This window comes from Silurus aristotelis, assembly GCF_946808225.1.
Source record: "Silurus aristotelis genome assembly, chromosome: 1".
Classification (NCBI taxonomy): domain Eukaryota; kingdom Metazoa; phylum Chordata; class Actinopteri; order Siluriformes; family Siluridae; genus Silurus; species Silurus aristotelis.
In genome coordinates, this window is record NC_139574.1 from 4,989,150 (window position 1) to 4,996,034 (window position 6,885).

At 42.2% G+C, this 6,885-nt stretch overlaps 1 protein-coding gene across 2 annotated transcripts in view; it reads right to left on the bottom strand.

Annotated features, from left to right (window-relative positions):
* Positions 1-6,426, bottom strand: part of galnt11 (UDP-N-acetyl-alpha-D-galactosamine:polypeptide N-acetylgalactosaminyltransferase 11 (GalNAc-T11)) — a 34,156-nt gene extending 27,730 nt beyond the window's left edge. Inside the window, exon 1 of one of the 2 annotated variants that reach the window (XM_083546601.1) lies at positions 6,185-6,426. The gene's annotated coding sequence lies outside the window, so the exon portion shown is untranslated. Of the gene's footprint in view, positions 1-6,123 lie in introns of both variants that reach the window. The other variant, XM_083546600.1, reaches the window with a different exon arrangement.
* Positions 6,427-6,885: the final 459 nt, after the last annotated feature.

Below are 6,885 nucleotides of genomic sequence, written 5' to 3' on the forward strand. Positions count from 1 at the left end.
TACACACCCCTACACAATCATACACACCCATACCCAATCATACACCTCTACACATTCCTACACAATCATACACACCTCTACACAATCATATACACCCATACACAATCATACACACCCATACACATTCCTACACACCTCTACACAATCATACACACCTCTACACAATCATACACAATCATACACACCCATACCCAATCATACACACCCATACCCAATCATACACACCCATACCCAATCATACACCTCTACACATTCCTACACAATCATATACACCCATACACAATCCTACACACCTCTACACAATCATACACACCCATACACATTCCTACACACCTCTACACAATCATACACACCCATACCCAATCATACACACCCATACCCAATCATACACACCCATACCCAATCATACACACCCATACCCAATCATACACCTCTACACATTCCTACACAATCATACACACCTCTACACAATCATATACACCCATACACAATCATATACACCCATACACAATCCTACACACCTCTACACAATCATACACACCCATACACATTCCTACACACCTCTACACAATCATATACACCCATACACAATCATACACACCCATACACACCCATACACATTCCTACACACCTCTACATAATCCTACACACCTCTACACAATCATACACACCCATACCCAATCATACACCTCTACACATTCCTACACAATCATACACACCCCTACACATTTCTACACACCCCTACACATTTCTACACACCCCTACACAATCATACACACCCCTACACAATCATACACACCCCTACACAATCATACACACCCCTACACAATCATACACACCCCTACACAATCATACACACCCATACACAATCATACACACCTCTACACAATCATACACAATCATACACACCCATACACAATCATACACACCTCTACACAATCATACACACCTCTACACAATCATACACACCCATACACATTCCTACACACCTCTACACAATCATACACAATCATACACACCCCTACACATTTCTACACACCCCTACACAATCATACACACCCCTACACAATCATACACACCCATACACAATCATACACACCCATACACAATCATACACACCCATACACAATCATACACACCCATACACAATCATACACAATCATACACACCCATACACAATCATACACAATCATACACACCCATACACACCTCTACACAATCATATACACCTCTACACAATCATATACACCTCTACACAATCATATACACCTCTACACAATCATATACACCCATACACAATCATACACACCCATACACAATCATACACACCTCTACACAATCATACACACCTCTACACAATCATACACACCTCTACACAATCATACACACCTCTACACAATCATACACACCTCTACACAATCATACACAATCACACACACCCCTACACATTCCTACACACCCCTACACAATCATACACACCCCTACACAATCATACACACCTCTACACAATCATACACACCTCTACACAATCATACACACATACACATTCCTACACACCTCTACACAATCATACACACATACACATTCCTACACACCTCTACACAATCATACACACCTCTACACAATCATACACACCTCTACACAATCATACACAATCATACACACCCCTACACATTCCTACACACCCCTACACACCCCTACACAATCATACACACCCCTACACAATCATACACACCCCTACACAATCATATACACCTCTACACAATCATACACACCTCTACACAATCATACACACCCATACACAATCATACACACCCATACACAATCATACACACCTCTACACAATCATATACACCTCTACACAATCATATACACCTCTACACAATCATACACACCTCTACACAATCATACACACCTCTACACAATCATACACACCTCTACACAATCATACACACATACACATTCCTACACACCTCTACACAATCATACACACCTCTACACAATCATACACAATCATACACACCCCTACACAATCATACACACCCCTACACATTCCTACACACCCCTACACATTCCTACACACCCATACCCAATCATACACACCCATACCCAATCATACACACCCATACCCAATCATACACCTCTACACATTCCTACACAATTATATACACCCATACACAATTATATACACCCATACACAATCATACACACCCATACACATTCCTACACACCTCTACACAATCATACACACCTCTACACAATCATACACAATCATACACACCCATAACCAATCATACACACCCATACCCAATCATACACCTATACACATTCCTACACAATCATACACACCTCTACACAATCATATACACCCATACACAATCATATACACCCATACACAATCATACACACCTCTACACATTCCTACACACTCATACACACCCCTACACACTCATACACACCCCTACACATTCCTACACACCCATACCCAATCATACACACCCATACACAATCATACACACCCCTACACATTCCTACACACCCCTACACATTCCTACACACCCATACCCAATCATACACACCCATACCCAATCATACACACCCATACCCAATCATACACCTCTACACATTCCTACACAATTATATACACCCATACACAATTATATACACCCATACACAATCATACACACCCATACACATTCCTACACACCTCTACACAATCATACACACCTCTACACAATCATACACAATCATACACACCCATAACCAATCATACACACCCATACCCAATCATACACCTATACACATTCCTACACAATCATACACACCTCTACACAATCATATACACCCATACACAATCATATACACCCATACACAATCATACACACCTCTACACATTCCTACACACTCATACACACCCCTACACACTCATACACACCCCTACACATTCCTACACACCCATACCCAATCATACACACCCATACCCAATCATACACACCCATACCCAATCATACACACCCATACCCAATCATACACCTCTACACATTCCTACACAATCATACACACCTCTACACAATCATATACACCCATACACAATCATACACACCCATACACATTCCTACACACCTCTACACAATCATACACACCTCTACACAATCATACACAATCATACACACCCATAACCAATCATACACACCCATACCCAATCATACACCTATACACATTCCTACACAATCATACACACCTCTACACAATCATATACACCCATACACAATCATATACACCCATACACAATCATACACACCTCTACACAATCATACACACCCATACACATTCCTACACACCTCTACACAATCATACACACCCATACACATTCCTACACACCCATACACATTCCTACACACCCATACACAATCATACACACCCATACACATTCCTACACACCTCTACATAATTCTCCACACCTCTACACAATCATACACAATCATACACACCCATACCCAATCATACACCTCTACACATTCCTACACAATCATACACACCTCTACACAATCATATACACCCATACACAATCATATACACCCATACACAATCATATACACCCATACACAATCATATACACCCATACACAATCATATACACCTCTACACATTCCTACACACCTCTACACATTCCTACACACCTCTACACAATCATACACACCTCTACACAATCATACACACCTCTACACAATCATACACAATCATACACACCCCTACACAATCAAACACACCCCTACACAATCATACACACCCCTACACAATCATACACACCCATACACAATCATACACACCCATACACAATCATATACACCTCTACACAATCATATACACCTCTACACAATCATATACACCTCTACACAATCATACACACCCATACACATTCCTACACAATCATACACAATCATACACACCCATACACAATCATACACACCCCTACACAATCATACACACCCCTACACAATCATACACACCCATACCCAATCATACACACCCATACCCAATCATACACACCCATACCCAATCATACACACCCATACCCAATCATACACACCCATACCCAATCATACACACCCATACCCAATCATACACCTCTACACATTCCTACACAATCATACACACCTCTACACATTCCTACACACCTCTACACAATCCTACACAATCATACCCAATCATACACACCCATACCCAATCATACACACCCATACACACCCATACCCAATCATACACACCCATACCCAATCATACACCTCTACACATTCATACACAATCATACACACCTCTACACAATCATACACACCCATACACACCTCTACACAATCATACACACCCATACACACCTCTACACAATCATATACACCCATACACACCTCTACACAATCATATACACCCATACACATTCCTACACACCTCTACACAATCATACACACCTCTACACAATCATACACACCCCTACACAATCATACACACCCCTACACAATCATACACACCCCTACACACCCCTACACATTCATACACATTCCTACACACCCCTACACATTCCTACACACCCCTACACAATCATACACACCCCTACACAATCATACACAATCATACACACCCCTACACAATCATACACACCCCTACACATTCCTACACACCTCTACACAATCATACACACCCCTACACAATCATACACACCCCTACACATTCATACACACCCCTACACACCCCTACACACCCCAACACAATCATACACACCCCTACACAATCATACACACCCCTACACAATCATACACACCCCTACACATTCCTACACACCCCTACACAATCATACACACCCCTACACAATCATACACACCCCTACACAATCATACACACCCCTACACAATCATACACACCCCTACACATTACTACACACCCCTACACATTACTACACACCCCTACACAATCATACACAATCATACACACCCCTACCCAATCATACACACCCCTACCCAATCATACACACCCCTACCCAATCATACACACCTCTACACATTCCTACACAATCATATACACCCATACACAATCATATACACCCATACACAATCATATACACCCATACACAATCCTACACACCTCTACACAATCATACACACCCATACCCAATCATACACACCCATACCCAATCATACACACCCATACCCAATCATACACACCCATACCCAATCATACACCTCTACACATTCCTACACAATCATACACACCTCTACACAATCATACACACCCATACACACCTCTACACAATCATACACACCCATACACACCTCTACACAATCATATACACCCATACACACCTCTACACAATCATACACACCCATACCCAATCATACACACCCATACCCAATCATACACCTCTACACATTCCTACACAATCATACATACCTCTACACAATCATACACACCCATACACAATCATACACACCCATACACACTACCACACACACCTCTACACACTACCACACATTCATACACACCTCTGCACAATCATATACACCCATACACACCTCTACACAATCATACACATAACTACACACCTCTAAACAATCACACACCACTACACACCCATACACATTCATACATACCTCTGCATGCTACCACACATTACTACACACCTCTACACAATCATAAACACCTCCGTACACTCATACACCCCTCTACACACCCATAAACACCCAGACACACCTCTACACACTTGTACACACCCATAAACACCTGCACACTACCACACATCTACACACTACTACTCACCTGTATGTATATATATATATATATATATATATATATATATATATATATATATACACACACACACACACACACACACACACACACACACCTCTATACACTCCTACACACCCTTACGCAATCCTGACTACACACCTGACATGGAATTAAACAACACACACACACACACACACACACACACACACACACACACACACACACACACACACACACACACACACACACACACACACACACACACGAGCCCAGCACTGCCTGACTCCTGCAGCTAGCTCGCTAAGTTGCATCTCGTCTCGTTCTAGTGGATGTATTTCTTTACCCCACGCGTGTTCCCCTCCACGTGTCAGTGAGACGCACTGAAGCCCGGCTCGGTGGTGTACCGTGTGTCGCTGTGAGAGCCGAAATGTCCCTGGAACACTGACTGGGGAATGGAGTCGGTGCGCCGCGGCCTCTGCGCGCAGCCACACTACGGCTCCTTCTGCTCCACATCAAAGCACCTCTCCTCTCTCCTGATTCGTCCACCGCGGACCAATCAGCGCACAGTGAGTACGCACAGGGCGTGGCCAAATCCCGGAAGCGTCCCAGGGCCACATGTGTGTTCTCGTGTACGTGACCTCACTTTCCATGGACTTCATTTGTGCCCTTCATAATTGCCTGATTAAAAAGTACGTTTTAATGGTTTCAGAGTAATTCCACTGACTGGCTAGCTGTTCCTTTCACAACTAGATCTTCAGTGGTGTCCCACCTTAATCAGCCAAACTCTCAAAACCATCATTATGACGCTACAGTTATAGACACCATCAATATTATAGAGAAAAAGACAAGAATCTTATACAGGGAGAATGGATCAGAATCAGGTTTATTGGCCAAGTGTGGGGACACACAAGGAATTCGGTTCCAGATGTTAGTGACTCTCAAAGTACAGACATAAATAAAACTATACATTCAGCTTGGACTATATGAGACAAAACAGACAAAACAAGACAAAAACAGACTATACAAGACAATAAAAACAATGTGAGACAATATATAGACAGTATGAGTATTAAATAGGGATACAGATTACATGACAGATCAGTGA